The sequence below is a fragment of the Stegostoma tigrinum genome, chromosome 1 (genome assembly GCF_030684315.1).
Source record: "Stegostoma tigrinum isolate sSteTig4 chromosome 1, sSteTig4.hap1, whole genome shotgun sequence".
Classification (NCBI taxonomy): Eukaryota; Metazoa; Chordata; class Chondrichthyes; order Orectolobiformes; family Stegostomatidae; genus Stegostoma; species Stegostoma tigrinum.
In genome coordinates this window covers 42,840,968-42,868,634 of record NC_081354.1, presented here as the reverse complement: position 1 = coordinate 42,868,634, position 27,667 = coordinate 42,840,968, and the positions used below count along the sequence as shown (strand labels likewise).

The following is a 27,667-nucleotide window of genomic DNA, read 5'->3' as shown; positions in this document are numbered from 1 at the left end:
AGTGGATAATGGGATCAGTGGAGAGGGACTGGTCAGACCTACGGGAGAGGAAGAAGTGGGCGACCTTTCGGCCATCTGCATGAGGAATGCAAGTATATAGAGACTGACCATCACCTCATGCCCTGTTGTGTCTCTCGGAAGGCTGAATACCTCATCCTCTGAATTACAAATTAGGTTCCCCACCCCCTGCGAATTCAATTTATATCATCCCGTATAGCTTGAGCAAACCTCCCTCCCAGGAGATTTGTACCCTTCCGGTTGAAAACAGAAAAGAAGCATGGAATCCCTACTGTGCAGAAAGAACCCATTCAGCCCATCGAGTTTCACCAACCCTCTGGAAATAATCTCACTGGACCAAACCCCCAACTATGCCCTTGATCTTACATTTACCATAGTCACCTCACCTAGCCTGCATATCCCAGGACACAATAGAGAAATTTAGCATGGGCAATCATCTGCACATTTTCAGACTGTGGGAGGCAACTGCAGCACCTGGAGGAAACCCATGCTGACGCAGGGAGAACATGCAAACTCCACACAGATTATCATCCAGGGCTGGAACTGAACCTGATCCGTGGTGTTGTGAGACAGCAGTACTAATCACCATGCCATCCCAAAGAATGGGAATAAGTTCAGAAGTCCCTGAATTGGAGATCTTGCTTCTTTGCCTGACTAGAGAGTGTTCACATTGCATCCAGATGGTGAAATTCAGTCTCAGGTTTTGTGAAGGGATTACACTATTTTCAGACTGGATAAACTACTGACCGTAGAATCACAGAATGCACAAGAGGTCCTTTAGCCCAATGATTCCGTATCAACAAACATATCTTACCACCTATACTAGTCCCACTTTTCCACACTAGGCCCATAGCCTTGAATGTAATTATACGTCATGTGCTTATCCAAGTCCCATTTAAGGGTCATGACGTTTCCTGCCTCAACAACCCTCTGAGGCAGTGCAAACCCGACCTCCACCACCCTCTGGGTGAAAATGTTTTTCCTCAAATTCCCTTTAAACATCCTGCCTTTCATTTTAAAATTACGCCCCCTTGTAATTGACCTTGTTGGCGCCTAAGAGAACACGGACTCTGTCTATTGGCTTATACAGAGCGGACATGAGTCAATTCTTGTACCCTTACAAATTATTTTATTAATATGTTAAAAAAGACACCAGAGATTTTCCCACAAACTAAATTAGATCCTATTTACACACCCATTAGAGTCTTCTAACCCTACCCAAGTAGTCACAGATTAATACTCAATCAGGATAGCTGCTGCTCTTAACAAGGGTATACCCCAGAGCATAGATTTGGACCAGGGAACACATTTTATGTCCCAAGTAATGCAAGATGTGATGACCATTTTCGGGATCAGACAGAGATTCCACATACCTTATAGATCACAGTCTAGTGGAATTGTGGAAAAGATGAATCGGACACTGAAAAACATGACAGCCAAAATGGTGCAGCAGCACAAGACAACACGGAAAGTTGTGCCTTATTTGCTGATGATAATTAGGAACACCTTTGCGTCATCCACAGGCTACACCCCTTATAAGCTCATGACAGAAAGGGACATGAGAGGAACAGAGGGGTTGGTAAATTTGGGCTTGTCTGAGCCCGTGATAGACAATATTAAAGCAGATAAATGGGTACCAGCAGTTGGTGGAAAGAATAAAGGAGGCAAATTACATAGCAGCTCACAAACAGGGGAAGGAAAAACACCAATGCAAAGCTTATTTCGATGCAAAAGCCTGCCCAATAAGAGTTGGATCACCAGTCCACCTTATTCTTGAGCCTAAAGTTTGTCAGTCCCAATGAGATAAAAGATAGAGCTAGCCCATCGGTTTACAAGGTATTAACAGTTCCAGTTAAGAATAGCCGGTATCACACCAATCAGTTAAAATTAGTAAGAGAGAAACAAGACAGCCACAGTTAGTACCAGTGAATTATTTGATTTTGTTCCCCCGTCTGGCACCACAAAATTTCCTTCATATAAAAATACTGTCCTGAACACAGATCCTTTTGTGTGCTTTATATGTGTCTGATACTGCTTCTTCTATTCTTTTCAATTTTTTGTCTTTCTTTGGCTCGTCTGCCAAATCCATTACCTTGACTTATTTTCTTAGAATCCTACATGGTGGATAACAGGCCCGGCAGCCCAAAAAGTCCATATTGACTGTCAGAGCATCCCACCCAGATGCATCCCTCAACAGTGGGGAAGAAAAAGAAATGCAGGATATACATAGAGGATGAAAACAGACAGAAATAATATCGTGTGGCTCTAAAGTTACCCAGAACCATGCGAACCATTTAGGGCAGCACGGTGGCTCAGTGGTTAGCACTATAGCCTCACAGCGCCAGGGATCCAGATTTGATTTCAGCCTCAGGCGACTGTCTGTGTGCAGTTTGTACATTCTCCTTGTGTCTGCATGGGTTTTCTCCCACAGTCCGAAGATGAGCAGGCTAGGTGGATTGGCCATGCTAAATTGCCCATAGTGTTCAGGGTGTGTGGGTTATGGGGAATGCTTCAAGGGGCAGTGTGGACTTGTTGGGCCAAAGGGCCTGTTTCCATACTGTAGGGAATCTAATCTAATCTTTGAACACTACAGACAATTTAGCATGGCTGATCCACCTAGCCTGCACACTTTTGGACTGTGGGAGGAAACCCACGCAGACATGGGGACAATACGCAAACTCCTTCAGACTGTCATCCAAGGATGGAATCAAATCCGGGTCTCTGGCGCTGTGAGGCAGCAGTGTTAACCACTGAGCCACATACTGTGGTTTCTCCTTGTGGACCCCGATTTCTTCAATTGGTGGTTGCCATTCCTGCCCTTTTATAGTGCCTTGTTTGGTTAACTCATCAGCTTTCCTGTTCCCCTTTGGAGAAGGTTCTGAATGAGCTTTTACCGTCTTGGCCCCATATCATTTCCCTTGTGCTTCTTCAAAGATGTGTTGAAAGTGGAGCCGATGGAAGGGGCTTTCCATCCAGTGAGACAAATCCTCTTACCTTCCGTTGGGAAAAATATTCCATGAGGGTATGACAGATACACTTTGCTATCGGAGTATATAACTGATCTGGGTGGAAAGTTCTGGGTTGCTGACTGCATATGCTGCTAACTCTGCTGCCTGTGCACTCATGGGTCTGGGTAATTTTAGAGCCACATGATATCGTTTCTATCCATTTTCATCCTCTATGTATATCCTGCACTTCTTTTTCTTCCCCATCCTGTACTGATGAGGAACCATCCACAAAAACTTTTAAGTGGGGTTCTTCCTTTCCTTTTTCCTCTGCTTCCCTGCTTTCGGATCCCATCTTACCCCCTGCCATTTGTTTTGATACAAGTGGGCTTTGAGACCATTTGCTATCAGCAATTGACATTCATGTTTTTATCCCTGGTATACAAAGTTGTCTGCTAGCATAGTGGTGGCTTTTACCCCTTTTACATCCCTTCCCTGTAACAGTGTCCATCCAGTGATTCTATTTTGGCTAACTGAACCATCTTTAATCCTTATGTCCAATAGCAGCTATAGAGGGGTATGTTCTGTTAATAATGTAAGTGGTTTCAGCCCTGTTCTGTAGGTAAAATGCTGCACTGCCCAAAAAATGGCTGGTAGATATTTTCCTCAAACGGTGTATCCCTGCCTACCAGTGGGAGTATGCATGCAGCGTACACTAATGGTCTTAATTTCCTGTGTTTCTCTTGTAACAGAACTGAGAGTGTGGTGTCTGTGGTGGCTACCTCCAATGAAAATGGTTGATTTGGATTTGGGGTTTCCAGAGTGGGTATAGTAGCTAGTGCTTGCTTCATAGCTGCAACAGCCTGTGTGTTCTGGTTTCCACTCCTAGGCTGCATTCTTTTTTAACAACTCCATCAATAGGCTGCTTTTGAAGTGAATCCACCAATATGATCCCTGCAATACCCACTAAGCCGAAAAAGGATCTCAACCGTTCGACATCTTGTGGAACAGGGAGTCTGTCAACTGCCTCTCTTCTTTTCCCAGTAACAGAATCATTCCCAAGTAAGTCACTTTCAATTCAATTATCTGTGCTTTCTTAGGGTATACTTTCAGACCCAATTCATGCAACTGCAGTAGTTTGCTTGCTCATTCTGTTTCTCTTAAGTTTTGGTTTGTAGGAGTAAGTCATCTACCCGCTGCACCAAACATTCAGGTTTTGAAAACCCTTTTAACCCTTCACTTAGTTGCTGATGAAATATGGACAGGGAATTATGAAATCCTCATGGCAGGGCTTTCCATGTATATTGCTGGCCTTGGGAAGTGACTGCAAATTTATATTGGCATTCTCTCTCTCCAGTGGGATTGACCAAAGCTCGTTACTTATGTCCAATACTGTGAACAACTGCGCATCCTCATTTTGCTTAACAACTGTCTCTGGGATAGTTGCTTCAGTGGGGGCTGTTAACAGGGTGGCTTTGTTCTATGCTCAGTAGTCTGTTGTTAATTATAAGCTACCACCTGGTTTCCTCACCGGCCAAATGTGAGAGTGGTTAGTGGAAGCCACCAGTCTTTGTATCCCTTGCAGCAGCAGACTCTGTACCACTTTCCCTACCTCTTTACTGCCTGTTTTGGAAAACCATACTGCTTTTGTAGTTTGGGGTCTGGACCCCGTATACGTGGACTCCCAGCCATTTTCCCAAAGTCATGTTCATGTCTGGCAAATACTGCTGACTGCTGTACAATGTTGCACAACATGATCATCACTCATCTCCATTGGCTTTATCCACATTTTGCCAACCGTGCATATCCTGTCATGATATTCCCCCACCAGGACAAGTGTGCAGTTTTCACTCCTCACACCTACAGCAATGAACAGCATCAAAACAGAGTCCCCTTTTGGCCATATAGTCACTCTTTAACATATGTTCTTGTTCTCTAGGTAGTTTGATAAAGACTACTGAATGCTCTAACACTGTCTCCCACACTTCCCTCCAATGGTATGTTGACATGTCCCACTTGTCAATGTCCTGTGAATCCACTTAAAATGATTTTACATTGAATTTTCCAATTTGCGACATTGTACTATGGGCGGTGGTTCAGGATCACCCAGTTCCCAAAGGAATGTAACAGGACAGCATCTACCCTTACCATTCACTAGGGGTATCCCTGTTTTATCCCACCGCGCATCACATACCTATAATGGAGGGATATGTGACCATTGAAGTTTGGGGTACATCCCCGAAGTTGATAATATCTCCATCACATTGTACTGAGGGTTAAGCCTGTTCAGCCCTTCAATGCGTAGGCTCTGACTTATACAGAGAGGAGATGAGTCAATTCTTGCAACCTTACAAATTATTTTATAAATATGTTAAAAAAGACAATGAGATGATGCACAACATGATCAAATTATTTTATTAATATGTTAATATTTTCCCACAAAGGCTCTGACTTCCTCTCTAACCTGCATTCTCGCATCTCAGGTTCATAGAACATAGAGCACAGAACACTACGGTACAGTACAGGCCCGTCAGCCCTTGATGTAGTGCCAAAATGCGAAACCAAACTGTAGCCCATCTAACCTACACTATTCCATTGTTATCTATGTGTTTATCCAATGACTATTTAAATGCCCTTAAACTTGGCATGTCTACTACTGTTGCAAGCAGTGCATTCACGCGCTTACTACTCTCTGAGTAAAGAACCTACCTCTGGCATCTGTCCTATATCTATCACCCCTCAAATTAAACCTATGTCCCCTCGTGCTAGCCATCACCATCCGAGGAAAAAGCCTCTCACTGCCCACCTTATCTAATCCTCTGAGCATCCTGTATGTCATTAAGTCACCTCTTAACCTTCTTCTCTCTAATGAGAAACAGCCTCTAGTCCCTCAGCTTTTCCTCATAAGACCTTCTCTCCATACCAGGCAACATCCTGGTAAATCTCCTATGCACCCTTTCCAATACTTCCACATCCTTCCTGTAATGTGGCGACCAGAACTGTAGGTAATATTCCAAGTGTGGCTGCACCAGAGTTTTGTACAGCTGCAACATGACCTCATGGCACCAAAACTCAATCCCTCTACCACTAAAACCTACACACCATACGCCTTCTTAGTAACCCTATCAATCTGGGTGGCAACTTTCAGGGATCTATGTACATGGACACCAAGATCTCTCTGCTCATCCACACTACCAAGAATCTTACCATTAGACCAGTACTCTGTATTCCTGTTACTCCTTCCAAAGTAAATCACCTCACACTATTCCGCATTAAACTCCATTTGCCACCTTTCAGCCCATCTCTGCAGCTTATCTATGCCCCTCTGTAACCTGCAACATCCTTCCGCACAATCCACAACTCCACCGACTTTAGTGTCATCTGCAAATTTACTAACCCATCCTTCCACGCCCTCATCCAGGTCATTTATAAAAATGACAAATAGCAGTGGCCCCAAAACAGATCCTTGCGGTACACCACTAGTAGCTGAACTCCAGGATGAGCATTTCCCATCAACCACCACCATCTGTCTTCTTCCAACCAACCAATTTTTGATCCAAACTGCTAAATCACCCTCAATGCCAATGACTCCGTATTTTATGCAATAGCCTACCGTGGGGATCCTTATCAAACGCTTTACTAAAATCCATATACACCTGTTTGGTCACCTTCTCAAAGAACTCAATAAGGTTTGTGAGGCACGACCTGCCCTTCACAAAACTATTTTGACTATCCCTAATCAAATTATTCCTTTCTAGATGATTATAAATCCTATCTCTTATAATCCTTTCCAACACTTTATCCACAACTGACGTAAGGCTCACTGGTCTATAATTACCAGGATTGTCCCTCCTCGCCTTCTTGAACAACAATATTTGCTATCCTCCAGTCTTCTGGCACTATCCCTGGACATAATGATGACAAAAAGATCAAAGCCAAAGCCTCTGCAATCTCCACCCTCGCTTCCCAGAGAATCCTCGGATACATCCCATCCGGCCCAGAGGGCTTATCTATTTTAACACCTTCCAGAATTGCTAACACCTCCTCCTTGTGAACCTCAATCCCATCTAGTCTAATAGCCTCTATCTCAGTATTGTCATCGACAACATTGTCTTTTTCCTGCGTGAAAACTGACTAAAAATATTCATTTAGTGCTTCCCCTATCTCCTCTGACTCCACACACAACTTCCCACTACTATCCTTGATTGGCCCTAATCTTACTCTCGTCATTCTTTTATTCCTTAAATACCTACAGAAAGCCTCAGGGTTTACCCTGATCCTATCTGCCAACAACTTCTCATGTTCCCTCCTGGCTCTTCTTAGCTCTCTCTTTAGGTCCTTCCTGGCTAACTTGTAATTCTCAAGTGCCCTAACTGAGACTTCACGCCTCATCTTTACATAAGCCTCCCTCTTCCTCTTGACAAGAGATTCAACTTTTCTCGTAAACCATGGTTCCCTCACTTGACCACTTCCTCCCTGCCTGAAAGGTAAATGCTTATCAAGGACACGCATTAGCTGTTCCTTGAACAAGCTCCACATTTCAATTGTGCCCAAAACTGCAGTTTCCTTCTCCATCCTATGCATCCTAATCGCCTCACAATTGCCGTCCCTCCAGCTATAACTCTTGCTCTGCGGTATTTACCTATCCCTTTCCATTGCTAAAGTAAACATAACCAAACTGTGGTCACCATCACCAAAGTGCACACCTACCTCCAAACTGTAACACCTGGCCTGGTTCATTACCCAGAACCAAATCTAAAGTGGCCTCACCTCTTGTTGGCCTATCCATATACTGTGTCAGGAAACTGTCCTGCACACATTGGACAAAAACTGACCCATTTAACGTGCTCGACCTATAGCGTTTCCAGTCAATATTTAGAAAGTTAAAGCCCCTATAACAACTGCCCTGTTACCATTGTTCCTATCCAGAATCATCTTGGTAATCCTTTCCTCTCCATCTCTGGAACTTCTCGGAGGCCTATAGAAAACGCCCAACAGGGTGACCTCTCCTTTCCTGTTTCTAACCTCAGACCATACTACCTCTGTAGACGAATCCTCATCAAATGTCCTTTCTGTCACTGTAATACTGTCCTTGACTAATAATGCCACACCTCCCCCTCTTTTACCACCTTCCCTGATCTTACTGAAACATCTAAACCCTGGAACCTGCAACAACCATTCCTGTCCTTGCTCTATCCATGTCTCTGAGATGGCCACAACATCCAAGTCCCAGGTACTAATCCATGCTGCAAGTTCACCCACCTTATTCCAGATGCTCCTGGCATTGAAGTAGACACACTTCAAACCACCTTCCTACCTGCCAGTACACTCCAGTGACCTTGAAACCTTATTTATGACTTCACTACTTTCAACCTCCTAGACACTAGAGTTTCAATTCAGGTTCCCATCCCCCTGCTGAATTAGTTTAAACCCTCCTGAAAAGCAATAGCAAATTTCCCTACCAGGATATTGGTACCTCTCTGGTTCAGGTGTAGACCATCCCTTTTGTAGAAGTCCCACCTACCCCAGAATGAGCCTCAATTATCCAGGTATCTGAATCCCTCCCTCCTGCATCACCCTGCAGCCACGTGTTCAACTGTTCTTGCTCCCTATTACTCACCTCGCTAGCATGTGGCACGGGTAATAAACCAGAGATAACACCTCTGTTTGTTCTAGCTCTAAGCTTCCACCCTAGATCCCTGAATTTCTGCCTCACATCCCCATCCCTTTTCCTAACCATGTTGTTGGTGCCTACGTGGACCACGACTTGGGGATGCTCCCCCATCTCCTTGAGGATCCCGAAAACATGATCCGAGATGTCACGGACCCTGGCACCTGGGAGGCAACACACCAATCCTGAGTCTCTCTCGTTCCCACAGAATCTCCTATCTGTCCCCCTAACTATGGGGTCCCCAATGACTAATGCTCTCCTCCTCTCTCCCCTTCCCTTCTGAGCAACAGGGGCAGACTCTGCGCCAGAGACCTGTACCCCATGGCTTACCCTTGCTAAGTCATCCCCCCCAACAGTATCCAAAACGATATACTTGTTATTGAGGGGAATGGCCACAGTGGATCCCTGCACTGCCTGGCCTGTTCCCTTTCTGTCCCTGACTGTAACCCATCTACCGTTTTCCCGTACCGGAGGTGTGACTACCTCCCTGTAACTCCTCTCAATTACCCCTTCAGCCTCCCAAATGCTCCAAAGTTCATCCAGCTCCAGCTCCAGTTCCCCAATGCGGTTTCCGAGGGGCTGGAGTTGGGTGCACTTCCCGCAGATGAAGTCAGTGGGGCCACTAGTAGTGACCCTTACCTTCCACATTCTACAGGAGGGGCATGCAAATGCCCTGGCACCCATTCTTCTGTTCTAAATTCACACACAGACGATTGAAAAAGAAAACAAAAACAGTAATCCTACCAAATCAGCGCTCAGATCCTTTTTTTTGGTTACAGGAGGAGGATGGGTGAGAGACACTAACTAAGTAGTGTTTCAGGTAAAGCAACTGCCCAAATATATTACCTCCTGCTGAACGAGGTGAGTTTTTATACCCCCAAAAATACGACCTTTCCTTCCCGTCGGCACTCTGGCTGCACGAAGTGAGTTTTTTATACCCAAAAAAAAGACCTTTCCTTCCCGTTTGCACTCTGACTCACACTGCTGCCGCTGAAAACAAGAGGATCGCTGCTGCACGAGGTGAGTTTTCATACCCAAAAAAAAACCTAATCTTCATGTCGGCACTCTGGCTTGTGCTGGTGCCACTGAAAACCAGGGAAAAATAGTCATAACTGGCCATAGTTATAACACTTGGGCACCCAGCTTTGAATCTTTCCTGTTACCAAGATGGTTCCTCTACCTCTTCCCACTGCCACATAGGCTGGAAGGGTACCCTCTGAATAGGTGTTTCTCCCCTTTATTTCTCAAGATTATCGCCTGATCCTTTAACATCCTTATCCCAGAGGTCTTGTTTCTTTTTCCCATGTTGCAGCCATCTTCCTAAGTACCCTGGCCACTATGTGCATGTCATCAGTGGTATCAAACTTCTCTAATGCCCTCCTTCACTCCTCAGTGCCATGCAACACCAGCATTCTTAGCCATCAGTTTCTAACCACTGGCTGCAAATCATTCCTATCTAAGGACAAGCCATGTACCCCCTAGAACACCACCCAAAGGCATGCCACAACATGCTGGGGTGTTCACCTTTCCTTTGTTAGCACTTTATCAGTGCCTCTACTGGATCCCCTCCATTAGGACCCATGATAGTTAACACTTGGTCTTTTAATGTCTCACATTAAATGAGACATTCAATCCGGATATACCACATCCACTGGTTCCCATTTTTCATCATGCTTGTTATAAACTCAAAGGATTCCAGTAAATTAGTTAAACGTGACCAGCCTTTCACGAATCCATGCCATGTCTGCTCAATGGGACAATTTCTATCCAGATTGCCCTAGTGTCTGGTGAATTTTGGCAAATTGCCACAAGCAGACTTGCCATTTCCCCTGCCATCCTCAATATCCTGGGATGCATTCCATCAGGGCCAGGAGACCTGTCTACCTTGAGTGCCATTAGCTTACCCAACACTACTACTTTAGTGATAGTAGGAACTGCAGATGCTGGAGAATCTGAGATAACAAGGTTTAGAGCTGGATGAACACAGCAGGCCAAGCAGCATCTTAGGAGCACAAAAGCTGACGTTTTGGGCCTGGACCCTTCATCAGAAAAGGGGGAGGGGGAGACGGTTCTGAAATAAATAGGGAGAAAGGGGGAGGTGAATCGAAGATGGATAGAGGAGAAGATAGGTGGAGAGGAGACAGAGGTTTGTCCAGAGGGAGGAGGGTAACTTCTTCAGGTTAGGCATCCCTGGAAGAGGCTTCACAGTGAGGTTAAAATTGTATCAGAGCTAATGGTATTGAGTGACTCCATACAAGTCTGTTGTGGATTCTTTGAAGCAGTGATTCACAGCAAAAGAATGCTGCTGATACCCTGAAGGCCACCCAGAAAGGATAGCCACCTCTTCTTCATCTCACAAGTTCTCCTCCAGCAGTCAGGGGCTCTCTAGGACATTTGTTCATTGTCAGTTTGTCTAGGTCTTTATAATGCCATAGCCATAGTGACAAAAAGTCCCAGTTGTTGCTAAATGCATTGGTTATGGTTCCAAGGAACTTGTGCAGGGAATATGAGAAACAGAGCAGGTTCTTAGTAATGTGAGCAGATAGATGTCACATCAAAGACAAATGGTTCTTCAGTATAGTCCTTGATAGAATGAGTCATGGAAGACTCCAAAAAGAAGAGCCATAGAATGCTTGTTTAGGTACCTTTGACATGTAGATCCTATTCTAACGTATTTACCAGAAGCCATGTGGCACAAGTACCATAGGAGATTGTAAGTGAGGTAAGATTATTGAAACTTTTTCCTCCTACCCCCATGCTCACATCTTTTAAAAGAAAAGCAGCACTGCATATAAGAGTACACAGAAAAACAAAGAAAGAAAGAACAACAAACAAAAAAGAACAATACAGCACAGGAACAGGGTCTTCAGCCCTCCAAGCCTGCACTGACATATTTACACTTCCATACTAAAACTGACTTCACTGACAGGATCTGTATCCCTCTACTCCCTTCCTATTCATGAATTAAGACCATAAGACATAGGAGTGGACGTAAGGCCATTCGGCCCATCGAGTCCACTCCGCCATTTAATCATGGCTGCTGGGCATTTTCAACCAGGTGCTTCACCTCCTTGTGGCAGTGTGTTTCAGGCTCTCACCCTACTTTGTGAGAAAAATTTGCCTTGCACATCTCTTTTAAACTTGCCCACCTCCACACCTTGTACCTGTGTCCCCTAGTAACTGACCCCTCTAACCTGGGGAAAAGCCTCATACTCTTCACTCTATCCATGCCATTCACAATGTTATAAAGTTTGTTAGGCCACCCTCAACATCCTGCAAACCAGTGAAAGAAAATCGAATCTATACAACTTTTCTTCATAATTAAAATCCCCCATACCATGCAACATTCTGGTAAATCTTTTCTGTATCCTCTCCAAAACATCCACATCCTTCTGGTACTGTGATGATCAGAACCGTATGCAATATTCCAAATGTGATTTAACTAAAGTTCTGTAAAGCTGCGGCATAAGTTTCCCATCCTTATACACAATGCCCCTTCCAAAGAAGGCAACCATGCCACAGGACTTTGTGCATGCTCTTGTGCACTCTGTGAACTGTGGCCTGCGATTGACATTTCCAAGGCCATCTCTGATTACTGATCACAGAGCTTTGATTAATCGAGAATGACCAATGACATGGGCAAGATGGCATGTGGCCAGGATTTGTTTTCGACATAAATAAGCACTGCATGTGGCTCTTTTGCAGATTTCTTTGATCAACCAGTATTTCGTATGTGCCTATTAATGTATTTGTCCAATTAAGGGCTGCACGTTGCTAACAAGTAGATTCTATCCTTCGGAAAGAAAAACACACTTCACTCACTCCTGGCACTGTGAGAGTTATTTCTCATTTTCAATGCATACTTGTGATTTTGATGAGTGTGGAAGGCAAAACAAGTAATGTTTCACACTGAAAATTGCAAGCTCAGTTTTTCCATCTAGAAGAACCCCAGGCCTTCAGCTTAGTTATGGCAGTGTGGAGGAATAGAGAGATCTTGGCGTCCACGTCCATAGCTCCCTCAAAGTTGCTACCCAAGTTGACAGGGTTGTAAAGAAGGCAATTGGTGTGTCGGCTATCATTGGCAGGGGAATTGAGTTTAAGATCCGTGAGGTTATGTTGCAAACTGATAAAACTCTGGTTAGGCTATACATGGGATATTGTGTTCAGATCTGGTCACTTCATTACAGGAAGGATGTGGAAACTTAAGAGAAGATGGAGAGAAGATTTACCAGAATGCTGCCTGGACTGGAGGGCAAGTCTTATGAAGGAAGGCTTTTTTCATTGAAACAAAGAAGGATGAGAGGTGACTTGATAGAGGTGTACAAGATAATGAGAGGCATTGATAGAATGGATAGTTAGAGACTTTTTCCCAGGGTGGAAATGACTATTACAAGGGGGCATAATTATGGTTAATAATTATTGGATTATAATTAAGGTAATAGGAGGAAGGTAGAGGGGAGATGTCAGAAGTATTCTTTACACAAAGAGTGATGGGTGCGTGGAACGTGCTGCCGGCTATGGTAGTAGACTCCGATACATTAGAGACATTTAAGTGACTCTGGGAAAGGCACATGGATGATAATCAAATGTAGGGCATGCAGGGCAGTTTGATCGTAGAGTATGATAATAGGTCAGTACAACATTGTGGGCTGAAGGGCCTGTACTGTGCTCTCCTGTTCTATCTTACATGTTATTTTCTGCCGAAAATAAATGGCATGGTGGCTCAGTAGTTAGCACCGCTGCCTCACAGTGCCAGACACCTGGGTTCAATTCCACCCTCAGGCAACTGTCTGTGTAAGGTTTGCACATTCTCCCCATGTCTGCATGGAGTTCCTCCAGGATTCCTCCCAGAAAGCAAAGATATGCATGGTGGATTGGCTTTGCTTAATGACTTGGATGAGGGGATTGAAGGATGGGTCAGCAAGTTTGCAGATGACACGAAGGTTGGGGGTGTCGTTGACAGTATAGAAGGCTGTTGTAGGCTGCAGCGGGACATTAACAGGATGCAGAGATGGGCTGAGAGGTGGCAGATGGAGTTCAACCTGGATAAATGCGAGGTGATGCATTTTGGAAGGTCGACTTTGAAAGCTGAGTACAGGATTAAGGATAGGATTCTTGGCAGTGTGGAGGAACAGAGGGATCTTGGTGTGCAGATACATAGATCCCTTAAAATGGCCACCCAAGTGGACAGGGTTGTTAAGAAAGCATATGGTGTTTTGGCTTTCATTAACAGGGGGATTGAGTTTAAGAGTCGTGAGATCTTGTTGCAGCTCTATAAAACTTTGGTTAGACCGCACTTGGAATACTGTGTCCAGTTCTGGTCGCCCTATTATAGGAAAGATGTGGATGCTTTGGAGAGGGTTCAGAGGAGTTTACCTGGATGCTGCTTGGACTGGAGGGCTTATCTTATGAAAAGAGGTTGACTGAGCTCGGACTCTTTTCATTGGAGAAAAGGAGGAGGAGAGGGGACCTAATTGAGGTATACAAGATAATGAGAGGCATAGATAGAGTTGATAGCCAGAGACTATTTCCCAGGGCAGAAATGGCTAACACGAGGGGTCATAGTTTTAAGCTGGTTGGAGGGAAGTATAGAGGGGATGTCAGAGGCGGGTTCTTTACACAGAGTTGTGAGAGCATGGAATGCGTTGCCAGCAGCAGTTGTGGAAGCAAGATCATTGGGGACATTTAAGAGACTGCTGGACACGCATATGGTCACAGAAATTTGAGGGTGCATACATAAGGATCAATGGTCGGCACAACATCGTGGGCTGAAGGGCCTGTTCTGTGCTGTACTGTTCTATGTTCTAGTAGTAGTTTTCGATAACCCTCATTGAACAGATATCCAGGTCAGAGTGTTGTCCTGCTCTCTGAACGACATGGAAAGACAGCTCTTATTCATAAATAATAAATGTGTGGCTGGATGAACACAGCAGGCCAAGCAGCATCTCAGGAGCACAAAAGCTGACGTTTCGGGCCTAGACCCTTCATCAGAGAGCTTCATCATCCTCTCTGATGAAGGGTCTAGGCCCGAAACGTCAGCTTTTGTGCTCCTGAGATACTGCTTGGCCTGCTGTGTTCATCCAGCCTCACATTTTATTATCTTGGAATTCTCCAGCATCTGCAGTTCCCATTATCTCTTATTCATAAATGACCAGATTGCTGACTAACCACTCACTATGCAGCACTCCAACTTACGCACTGCCGAACACCATATTTTTTGAGCTGGACCTTCAGGGCCGACTGTAGCCCACACTCCAGAATGCTACAATACAGAATCCTGATACTGAGCAGCTGACTGACTGAGCACACCCAAGCTTCTGGGCAGATATGAGATAATGTGCCTGACTGATTGTGGAGAACACCCTTCAGGTCAACAGCCTCCTTTGAGTGGGGGCTTAGAATTTCATTCATGAACATTTCAGTAAAAGGCCTTGTGTGTTTGCCATCTAAGTTTCTGGCACATGTTGTAGGTGTGGCATTGACGCAGTTTTGTGCTGTACAGAAATATATTCACGCCCTTCATTGATCATAATGACCAAGAAAAGCTGCCAGGTTTTGTATCTCTGCTAAAAGGCAAGGCAAGTGTCCCACGAACCTGTCTGCAAGTTTCAAATGAGGTGACAATGCACATAAAGCAAGACAAGACAGAGATGTTGTGAGCATCCAAGTAGGTGCAATGTGAATGAGTATGAAATAAGAAAGTCAAGAGTCCTGAGGTGCCTTTCTGAAAAAGTACCCTGCTCAGTCAAATGAGATCGGTGCCAGTCCCTGCATGAAAATAAGTCTATCAGCAATGAAAGATGTCAGTGAGTTCAAAATTGCAGTACCGAACTGGTGAATTCGCAAGTAAATCAGGCATGGGTCACGATGGTTTTTGAAGTATGGTACACGACCAATGTCAACTTCCATAGAATACTTAAAGGCTTGAATACAGAGGATGTGGAGAGCTTGTTTCCAATAATAGGAATGACTATAACACGACAGCACAGCCTTAGAATGGAGGAGCAACTCTTATAGAACTGAGATGAGGAGGGATTTCTTCCTTCAGAGGGTGATGAACCTGGGGGGGCGTATTGCCCCAGACAGTTGCAGTGGCTAAGTTATTGAGTGTATTTAAGGCAGAGGTAGATAAGTTATGTTAAGAAGGGGGGGTTAAAGGTTATGAGGAGAAGGCAGGCGAATCAGATTGAGAAATATATCAACAATGCTCGATTGGAAGAGCAGATTCAATGGACCAAATGGCCTAATTTTGCTCCTCTATCAAATGGATAAGTGCTAAAATTTGTTACTGCCCGAGGAATATGTTCTGAGATGTTCAGGAGTGTTGGTCAAGCTGCAGGCCTGGAGCGGAGTCATTGTCAAGGAGATATACAGCACAGAAACAGATCCTGCCATCTAACTCATCTATGTTGGCCAGATATCCTATATAGTTCCAGTCCCATTTGCTAGTATTTGGCCCATAACCCTCTAGACCCTTCATTTATATACCCATCCAAATACCTCTTAAAAGTTATCATACCAGCCTCCGCCACTTCCCATGTCTGCTCATTCTAAATACAGACCACTCTCTGCATGAAAAGATTGTCTCTTAGGTCCTTTTTATATATTTCCCCTCTCACTTAAACATATGTTCTTCAGTTTTGGATTTCCTCACCCCAGGGAAAAGACCTTGCCTATTTACCCTATCCAAGCTCCTCATGATTTTATAAAGCTCAGTGTCTTGATGTTCCAGGGAAAATAGCCACAGCCTATTCAGCCTCTCCTTCTGGCTCAAACACTACAACCCTGGCAACATCCTTGTAAACCTTTTCTTAACCCTTTCTAGTCTTGTAACATCGGTCTTTATGAGGGAGACCAAGCAATACTCAGCTGCCTGTGACGTTCCTCTCGTCTGCCTGGAAAAATAGCAACATGCATATAAATGAGATAAGAATAAGCAATAATGAGACGTTAATGTATGCAAATAGGTCCCTTGCCATTCACTAATGTGGCTCTCATTTCGACATTGAAACCCGGGGTGGAATATCTGACTTGTTTTTCTCAAACCAGAATCTCAATTTTCTAATCCAGTCGTGCTTTTACAATGGATTTGCATTGCCATGCTGTTCGGAGGCTGGGAAGATTCTGTCTGGAGTTAACATTTCTGGACAATGACCTTTCAAAATGGTGCTGCATAAATTAGAAAGGGTAACTCAAAAATTTGGCCATTTTTAGGCTGAACAATGAACCTGGAAAAATAATACAATATGTAATTGGAAATTGTACTTGTAGAAAAGTAAATGGGATATAAATTTCTCAAGGAAAATTTATTTGGATCATATTTCATGGAGAACTTAATTGATATAATCAAAGAACAAAGAACAAAGAAAATTACAGCACAGGAACAGGCCCTTCGGTCCTCCAAGCCTGCGCCGATCAAGATCCTCTGTCTAAGCCTATCATCTACATTCTAAGGGTCTGTATCCCTTTGCTCCCTGCCCAGATACATCATAAAAGACACTAACGTGTCTACGTCTACCACCTCCGCTGGCAATGCGTTTCAGGCACCCACCACCCTATGCGTTAGGAACTTTCCTCCTCTCACTTTGAACTCATGACCCCTAGTAATTGAGTCTGCGGCTCTAGGAAAATGCTTCTTGCTTTCCACTTTGTCTATACCCCTCATGATTTTGTAGACCTCAATCAGGTCCCCCCTCAATCTCCATCTTTCTAATGAAAATAATCCTAATCTACTCAGCCTTTCTTCATAGTTAGCACCCTCCATACCAAGCAACATCCTGGTGAACCTCCTCTGCACCCTCTCCAAAGCATCCACATCCTTTTGGTAATGTGACGACCAGAACTGTACACAGTACTCCAAATGTGGCCGAACCAAAGTCTTATACAACTGTAACATGACCTGCCAACTCCTGTACTCAATACCCTGTCTGATGAAGGAAAGCATGCCGTATGCCTTCTTGACCACCCTATTGACCTGCATTGCCACCTTCAGGGAACAATGGACCTGAGCACCCAGATCTCTCTGTACATCAATTTTCTCCAGGACTTTTCCATTTACTGTATTGTTCGTTCTTGAACTAGATCTTCCAAAATGCATCGCCTCGCATTCACCAGGACAATTCTTCCATGGTAGTATGATCATTCAAGTTCAACACTTTTGATACTGTGCTTTGCAGCTTTGACATTTACAAATGTATCTACTGGAAACAATTCCCTACAGAAAACTTTCAGTAAATTAATGACGTTGAATTTTGAAATAGAGAACAGATAGATGGATTCCAATATTTCATTAGACATTATAAACTTCACAACAGTACAATCTGAAAGAACAATATTTGGTCCTTATTTCTCACCAAAATCCTAAAGGCATTAACTCACATGACATTTTGAAATTTTTTAATAAAAACTTTCTTTTGCTCAAGATGGCAGCAGAGTAACAGCACAATCTGTGGGCACCTTACCGCAGGGGCCTGGAGCTCGTCTACTCCATCCACTTCTTTTTCTTTTTTTTGTTTCCAAATATTAAGGTCTTTTCCTTTGTTGTGATTGGAACACGGTCAGCCAGGTGCATCTCACTGAATATGATTTCCCCATTTCGGGATGTCAACCTGGTCCAATTAGGGAATCCTGGCTGGCAGATATAAATAGGAGTGTCAGGCATTCTGTTCACTCTAGAAACTGGCTTAGTGTCACGTACTATACATGTTAAATAACGGAGGACTTGGTGACAGGCTTCCAGCCAGAGTTACTTTAACCTTCTTTTGACGACTTCTGCAGAAAGGGGTCTTGTCCTGGCTCAGGCCAGTTAGGAGTTGACTTTCAATGGCCTGGAATAGGGGGTATAGGTGAGGTGGTCACCCAGTGTGGCAGTCTTGTCCACGAGGGGCATTCTTAGCCTGGAGTGGCATTCTTGTCCTGGTGTGGAGATCTCATCCCATCATGCAGGTCTTTGCCAGCTTCTGGGTATTTCAGCAGTGTGGCATGAAGGTCTGGTCCTGGTGCAGAGGTCTTATCTTGGAATCATAGGATCCCTACAGTGCGGAAACAGGCTGTTCGGCCCAACAAGTCCATACCGACCATCCCCCTATAGCCCACCTAATTTACATATCCATGAACGCTATGTGCAATTTAGCAAGGCCAATCCACCTAGCCTCCACATCTTTGGACTGTGGGAGGGCTGTGGGAGCACCTGGAGGAAACCCACGCAGACATCGGGAGAATGTGCAAACCCCACACAGACAGTCACCCACGGGTGGAATCGAACCCTGGTCCCTGGTGCTGTGAGGCAGCAGTGCTAACCAATGAGCCACCATATCTTGGCGTGGATGTCTCATCCTTGCTTCAGGGGTAGCTTCTGGATCTTCCAACTGCCCAGCACGGAGGTCTAATCCCAGCATCGAAGACTCGTCTCATGTCTGAGTGACAGTCTCAGTCCAGTCCTGCATGCTAGTTTTGGCCTCGTTTTCCAATATACCCTGAAGCCAAGAATCGTTAATTGAACTGTGAGGAACTTCTACTTTTTTTCCTTCTTATGGCTTCTGTCATTAATTTAAGTGCTATGGTGTGATGATGTTTAAAACTTTTCATGGATTTGTGTTGTAAAAATACACGTAACAATAAATTGCTACTCTAACCTATAATCAGGAATCTATACAGAATTGCTTTCTCATATCATGTGCAAAGATGCATCCATTTATCATTGATTTGTTACCTTAAATACAACTTCAGAAATTAGTTGAGAAATTCTTAAAGTAACAGACTGCTATCCATTCCACAATCCATAAAAATTCCAGCTGTGGCTGGGAATTTAATCATTTTGCACTTGGTGAAGAAACATTTTGAAGTAACTTTGCTTCCAAATTTTAAGATAATGAATGTTGGATTGTCATGATTTATTGAAAAATATTACACCATTTTAACAAGCAAAGTGGTTTTTGTCACGAGTTAAAGAATAACATCCTTTGTGAGTTGAATTATGCATTTTTCTGGCCGAGTGCAAATTGTGTCTAATTTGTTCGAGTGGAGAGGTGAGTTTTCTTCCTGTATCCTCCCAAATTTGCTGCATTAATTGGTGTTTCAAACCTTGTGGTGAGTCAGATTTCTGCCCCAATTTATCATCTGTGACTCCTAGAGCACTTCACCAATCACTGGAGATCCTGGAATTGACCAGTGGTTCACTGGCAGCAGCACTACACTTAACATGGTATGTGCACCTGGACCGGCAGTGTCTGTCAGTCCGGAGCTGTCCTCCCCTGTTCTAGACATTTGTCCTGGACATGGCAAGCAAGTGGAAATGAGCACCCTGCTTTGCAAGCAGTTCCTGAACCCCTACGGGACAGGCTGGTACATAGGTGGAACTTCCTTTCCTGCTGCGGTCAGCAGTGAAGGCCACAACACCTGACCATGTGATCTGAAAGAATGCAAATTTCAGTGTCTTTCTTCATTCTTCTAGTGTAAATGACATCATTTTCTCTCCAATACTTCACATTCTCTCCAACTCTGCCACAGCATCCATTTCGCACCAAGGATGTTTTTCCATCTCATTATTGTTACAACATCTTTCCTACTAGGCTTTGGCCACCCCAATCTACAACTGTACTTCATCTGTGCTACCTACTCACTAACTTAGGAGACCTCGTCAGCTGCACCGACAGTGAGTGCTTTGTCACCCACTTTAATCTTCCACAATTTGGGTGTTATGGTGGCACTGCTGCCTCAGTGCCAGGAACCCAGGTTCATGCCAGACTGGAGTGACTGTGGAGTATGTCTGTGTGGGTTTCTGCCGGGTACTCTGGTTTCCTCCCACAGTCCAACAATACACAGGTTAGGTGGATTGGTCATGCTAAACTGTTCGGAGATGTGCAGGCTGTGTGGATCATCCATGGTAATTGCAGGGTTACGGGGACAGGTTGAGGGGTTTGGTTTCAGTGGGATGCTAAATGGAGGTTTGTGCAGGCTTGATGGACCCAGTGACCTCTTTTCTGCACTTTAGAGATTCTATGATAATACCTACCACTCTTATTTGAGGAAGAAAACAATCCACAATAGGGTAGAAAGACTCAAGATGATTGTGTGTTGCCTGTTGTTTGGCTCCATTCGAATGATAAGGAGATGATTCCGACTCTGACCACTCTGAGCAGGGTTGGATTCATATCAGAGGCTGCCTTTGACCTGCTGTGCTTGATCCCCTGAATAAAGGCTATCCACCTTCACTGGACTGAGATCTGTTGACAACTGTGGCATATTTCCTACTATTGTGCATAGGCAGAATGGCACCAAAAAACAGTATTAATACAAGCCCGGTGTCTTTGGCTGAGGGGTCAATGTTGAGGATCCAGGTAGCCCGAGTGAGTGCTAAGGCAGAAAGTGAAGAGCCCAGAAATACGGGGCTAGGCCCGAAACATCAGCTTTTGTGCTCCTGAGATGCTGCTTGGCCTGCTGTGTTCATCCAGCTCCACACTTTGTTATCTTGGCTTCTTCAGCATCTGCAGTTCCCATTATCTCTAGCCCAGAAATGCAGCCTGGTTCAGTCTGAGGCACATACATATCCCTGATCAGTGTTCTTGCTGCATCAATGCAGCATCGAAGTGCAAAGGCATACTGTAAATGGATTTGGCAGGTGCTATGACAGGTCATAGAGGCTGGCACATGTTGGATTTCAATGTCCAGGATCTGTTTTGGGGCCACTGCTGTTGGTCATTTTTATAAATGACCTGGATGAGGGCGTAGAAGGATGGATTAGTAAATTTGCGGATGACACTGAAATCGGTGGAGTTGTAGATAGTACTGAAGAATGTTGCAGGTTACAGAGGGGCATAGATAAGGCGCAAAGCTGGGCTGAGAGGTGGCAAATGGAGTTTAATGCGGAAAACTGTGAGGTGATTCACTCTGGAAGGAATGACAGAAATACAGAGTACTGGGCTAATGGAAAGATTCTTGGTAGTGTGGACAAGCAGAGGGATCTCGGTGTCCCATATGTAGAGATCCCTGAAAGATGCCAACCAGGTTGGTAGGGTTGTTAAGAAGGTGTATGGTATGTTAGGTTTTATTGGTGGAGGGGTTGAGTTTCGGAGCCATGATGTCATGTTGCAGCTGTAGAAAACTCCAGTGCAGCCACACTTGGAGTATTGCATACAGTTCTGGTCGCTGCATTATAGGAAGGATGTGGAAGTATTGGAAAGGGTGCACAGGAGATTTACCAGGATGTTGCCTGGTATGGAGGGAAGGTCTTATGAGGAAAGGCTGAGGGACCTGAGGCTGTGTTCGTTAGAAGAAGGTTAAGAGGTGACCTAATAGAGACATACAGGATGCTCAGAGGATTTGATAGGGTCGACAGTGAGAGGCGTTTTCCTTGGATGGTGATGGCTAGCATGAGGGGACATAGGTTTAAATTGAGGGGTGATAGATATAGGACAGATGTCAGAGATAGATTCTTTACTCAGAGAGGATAAGGGTGTGGAATGCCCTGCCTGAAACAGTAGTAGACTTGCCAACTTTAAGGGCATTTAAATTGTCATTGGATAAACAAATGGGTGATAACAGAACAATTTAGGTTAGATGGGCTTCAGATTGGTTTCACAGATCAGCACAACATTGAGGACTGAAGGGCCCATACTGCGCTGTAATGTTCTATGAACTATGCATGTGAGGTGCGTGCGGCCTGTGTCCATGGGCATGGAACATGCCTGAGATGTTAATGCCTGGGGTCTAAATGGAGGTCATCTGGAGAAAGTGGCAATTTCAATCCGCCAAGAACCTGCTCTGGTTTCTGTGCTGAATATTCCCAATGGCGGCACGGTGCCTCAGTGGTTAGCACTGCAGCCTCACAATAGCAGGGACCCAGGTTCGATTCCAGGTAACTGTCTGTGCAGAGTTTGCACATTCTCCCCGTGTCTGTGTGGATTTCCTCTAGGTGCTCCAGTTTCCTCGCACAGTCCAAAGGTTAGGTGAAGTGGCCATGCTAAATTGCCCGTAGTGTTCAGACGTATGTGGTTATAGGGGGATGGGCCTGGGTGGGATGCTCCAAGGGGCTGTGTGTCCTTGTTGGGCCGAAGGGCCTGTTTCCACACTGTAGGGAATCTAGTCTAATTTATATGGCAAGTTTGGTAATGCCTCAATCTGTTGCAATTTGGGCTGTTAAAAAGGCATTTCATAAGCCATAGTAAATTTCATTGTTATCTTCATAAGAGGTAGTGGCAAGTTCCCAAAGTGTGAAGCTGGATGAACACAGCAGGCCAAGCAGCATCTCGGGAGCACAAAATCTGACGTTTCAGGCCTAGACCCAGGCCCAAATCGTCAGCTTTTGTGCTCCTGAGATGCTGCTTGGCCTGCTGTGTTCATCCAGCTTCACACTTTATCTTGGATTCTCCAGCATCGGCAGTTCACACTATCTCTGACTACCTCTTATGAATCTCACCATGCTGCATGAGGTAAATGCCTGAAATGCCTTGAGATGATACTGGCATGAGATGGGTCACCCTGGACATCTATCCCAACACTGCCGTTCATCTCAATAGCCGACATTGCTCAGAACCTTATTAGGTTCGGCTCTGATTTTTTTTTAAAGTCGAAAAAAACATTCCTTTTTCTGTTTGTAAACTCATGGTATTTGAAGGCTCTTCATGGGTGAGATCTTATAGGGGTCTGAACAACGTGGGCAATGACCAGATTTATGGCAAAATCACTCCAGATGTCCGCCTAAGTCCATCTTGAGCCTGGGAGCACCTTGCTGTATCTTTTATGCTTTTTTCTGAATGGCGAGGCGCGTTTCTCACCTGGCCACGGTGAATTATCAACGAAAGCAGAATCTGGCTTGTTATATGGCTTATTGGCGCCACAACTCACCTCATTACCCTTTTCTATTTTTCTACTTCTGTCACTAAGATTTTGTACAGACGTTCTGTGTGAGAGACGACATTGTACACTTTTTTCTACATTCTCGTATCCCGTAACTGAGTGCATATGAAAACAAAATCTAAATCTAGCATTCAGCGTTCTATTTTACCAATCGCGTTAAACAAGCTAGACATTGAGAAATCTTGACTTGAAAGTCAGAGGAGGTACCTGGTGACTTCAGTTCTCTAGTGGCTGCGGTCAGCCTCCATGTTGAGCAGCACCGAACAGCGTCTCGGGACACGATCCACAGCACTGGCTGGTCCCATTTCTCATCTACGGACATTCGCACTCCCCACAACTGTCACGACCTCTCCGATCCACGTGCAGAATGCTCGGGAAGTATAGAATTGTGTTGCAGGTTGCAACAAATTAGACCAGACTGCATCGAACGATCATCTCTAAGCCTCACTCACTTGAGCACTCACCCGGATGCTCACAGCGTCCACGCCTAGCTTTTGCTATACTAATTAGCGCAGTTTCGCAATCTTGTTGGTCAGTAGTCCTCAGTCAAGGGGAGGACGTCTTGCTGTATTGCAGTGTGCATTTTAATTTCAGAATCTTAAAACTATTACTGAAGAGGCTATTTCGCGCACTGCGCCTGCACTGATTCTGTTATCTGGTCTGGCTTCACTATACTTGCCTTTCCCTATATTCCGATGTCTCACACCGCTTAATGTTCATGAAGCTGAGGGAGAGCAGTGCGTAAGGGTTTTCACTTATCCTGCCTCAACTACCACAACTACCCTTCGTCTACCGAAACAGGACTTCACCATTGGGATCCGTACAATATTCTCATTTACATTGTGGTTGTGGACTTCACAAACTTCAAAATCTCCCCTCCCCCTACTGTCCTTCCTCCCACCTATCCGCCCATCCACCTCAAGCCCCACCTCTATCTGCAAACTCACCTCTTCCCGCCCACTTGCCACCCCGAAGGTTGCAGGAACAGCAACTCATATTCTGCTTGGGAACCCTGCAGCCCAATGGTATCAAAGTGAACTTCACAAGCTTCAAAATCTCCCCTTCCCGCACTGCATCCCAAAACCAGCCCAGCTCGTCCCCTCCCCCCACTGCATCCCAAAACCAGCCCAGCTTGTCCCCGCCTCCCTAACCTGTTCTTCCTCTCACCTATTCCCTCCTCCCACCTCAAGCCGCACCTCCATTTCCTACCTACTAACCTCATCCCGCCTCCTTGACCTGTCTGTCCTCCCTGGACTGACCTATCCCCTCCCCACCTCCTCACCTATACTCTCCTCTCCACCTATCTTCTTTTCTCTCCAGCTTCGGTCCAACTCCCCCTCTCTCCCTATTTATTTCAGAACCCTCTCCCCATCCCCCTAACTGATGAAGGGTCTAGGCCCGAAATGTCTGCTTTTGTGCTCCTGAGATGCCGCTTGGCCTGCTGTGTTCATCCAGCTTCACACTTTGTTAACCTGTCCGTCCTCCCTGGAGTGACCTATCCCCTCCCTAACTCTACATCTAGACACACCTTTACTGGCTCCATCCCCACCTGTCTGTCTCCTCTCAACATATTTTCTCCTTTATCCATCTTCTATCCGCCTCCCCTCTCTCCCTATTTATTTCAGAATCCCCTTCCCCTCCCCCATTTCTGAACAAGCGTCTCGACCTGAAACGTGAGCTTTCCTGCTCCTCTGATGCTTCTTGGTCTGCTGTGTTCATCCAGCTCTACACCTTGTTATCTCAGGTCCTACTATCTCTGTTGTCGTTTTAATTCCCTAATGTCTGAACGGATTTCCCTAAAGGATAATAACCTCAGGCCCGTATCAAACAAGGCCATAACTTCCTGTCCGTTGCCATTTCTCCAAGAAAGTGTAAACAGGAGTATATGGCTCCCTTTTATTAGTCACATTTCAGACCCCCCTGCCAACACCCAAACTAGCGGATTATTCACTAACCGTATTTGGTTAATTTTCTCTAATGAAGGAGGCCCGGAGAACTCCAACATACCCTGATTTTTTTCCTGGGGTGTAGCATCTAAATTGGAAGTTGTTTCTCGTACCATGGGTGAGACTGATAACCTCAATCCCTTCGTGGGTACACAATGCTTTCTCCAGAGAGATACATTGTACTTGAGATAATAGGAACTGCAGATGCTGGAGAATCCGAGATAACAAGTTGTAGAGCTGGATGACCACAGCAGGCCAAGAAGCATCACAGGAGCGGGAAAGCTTGACGTTTCGAGCCTAGACCCTTCATCAGAAATACATTGTACTGGGAGGCGTACCATCTATTTAAGATTATCTTTGTCGGCTTTCAGTAAAGTAGAGAACATCTTATTTCGTATTACATAGTGCTTTCCTTTCTTGGCTTTACCCGGGATTCCCTTTACTTCACTGCCCAGCATCACCCGAGTCTTGGTGTGACCTCCTTCCATGTCCGCTAACTGTCCCAACAACATTACAATTTTACCTATCGCTGCCGGTTCCAACCGCACCTCCGACAGATCAGCCAGTCCACTGCGTATGATTTGACTCCTTCGTCTGGACGTAAAAGCGTCGTGGCCCGGTTCCTGGAATTTCTTAATGTACGTTTGACAAGGTAACTTTTAAGAAATCGGGCAGTTCCCTCTGGCATGTCATTGTCACAATAGTGTTCTGCTCCCAATCCACGGCATCCGGATGGTTAATCTTACAGCCATGCTTATAACTGCACGCAGTGTTCCTTACCCATTGGCCCATGGAAAGCATAATTCACAAACAGATCTGTGAACTAGGCTCTGTACCTCGGAGCTCCTCTGCAAAGAGACAAACATTGGACTCTCCTGCATCTCATAGTTGGATTAGCCAAGTCCCTAATGATTCCTCTGCCTTCTGACTGAACATATTTACAGCGTCCGGAAATTCTGCCAGAGTACAACCCCTACAATATGGGTATGTTACCCCAGCCTATTCATCATACCAATTCTTTTTACTCCTTAACCAGCGCACTAAGAGAATATTGATCACCACTGAGGTCTCCTTGCCCATCAGACCACTTGTACTCTCAGTTACAGGAATACCAAATGTCCTGGTCCCATTGATCTGGGTACCAAACAGCTGAAGCTAATGAACAGAATACAGATTCATCAGATTCACCTTCCAGTTCTTTCATTTTGACTATCACGTCAAACAAACTCTCAGCATTGGCACTAGTCACACCCCACCTCAGGTGTTGATTATGAGGACTTTGCAGGGCTGTTTTCTTCTGGTGCTTAGATGGTTGCCAGGTAGTCAGTCTGGTTTCATTTCTTTTTTTGAGACATTTTAGTGGTTAGATTCAACTAAATATGATTTGCCAAGACATTTCAGAGTGTAATTAAGAGCTGTTGGTCTGGAGTCACATGAAGGCCAGATCAGGTCCGGTCGGTAGACGTTTTCCCCTAGAGACTATTAGGAAAACAGGCAGGCTTTTACAGCAATCAACAGTGGTTGTCATTATATTTTCAATTCCCAATTATTGGAAACATGCAAATGAAGCAACGGTGATGTTAGGTCTGAGGAAGGGCCACTCGACCTGAAATGATTGCTCTTCACAAGTGCTGCCAGACCTATTGAACTTTTCAGCAACTTCTGTTTTTGTTTGTCATTTGAAAAAAAAATGTTTTCACAGTGTGACTATTTCAGGTATGCAAAGAATTGCCTGGAAATGTGGTGGAAGCATATCCAATTGAGGCATTCAAGAGAGCCTTGGATGAATATATGCATAAAAATTATGTGCAGCAATATGGGGAAAACACAGGAAATGAGCATCAGGTAATAGAACGTTGCTGACACAATGGGTCAAATGGCTTCCTCTTAAACAGAAACAAGTCTGTAATTATTGTTTGAATACAAAGCTGTGGTTGGACTTGAATCTGGGTCCTCCATGCATTTCTGGATTATTAGTTCAACAACAGTACCGCTATGCCATTGCCATAGTAAATTCTGCAGGCTAAATGTAATTACTTTGGGGATTACAACTTAATCAGTCAGGTTGAGACATCAATCCTGGGTTGTGGTCAGTTGGGTCTGCTCTGCTATTCATCTTGGAGCTGTGTCATTGTCAGGCATTGTTTTTTGGGAAATAAGGGTCCGGGGCTTATCTGGATGCAGTCCTAAGATGTTAGAGTCCAACTGAAAGAAGTATTTCATGATCTGGG

At 44.8% G+C, this 27,667-nt stretch overlaps 1 protein-coding gene across 1 annotated transcript in view; it reads right to left on the bottom strand.

The window, feature by feature from the left end:
• Positions 1 to 24,151, bottom strand: part of fstl5 (follistatin-like 5) — a 568,620-nt gene extending 544,469 nt beyond the window's left edge. The window contains exons 1-2 of the mRNA XM_059645031.1: positions 23,698 to 24,151; positions 18,096 to 18,265 (exon numbers count right to left, since the gene is read on the bottom strand). The gene's annotated coding sequence lies outside the window, so the exon portion shown is untranslated. The remainder of the gene's footprint in view (positions 1 to 18,095; positions 18,266 to 23,697) is intronic.
• Positions 24,152 to 27,667: the final 3,516 nt, after the last annotated feature.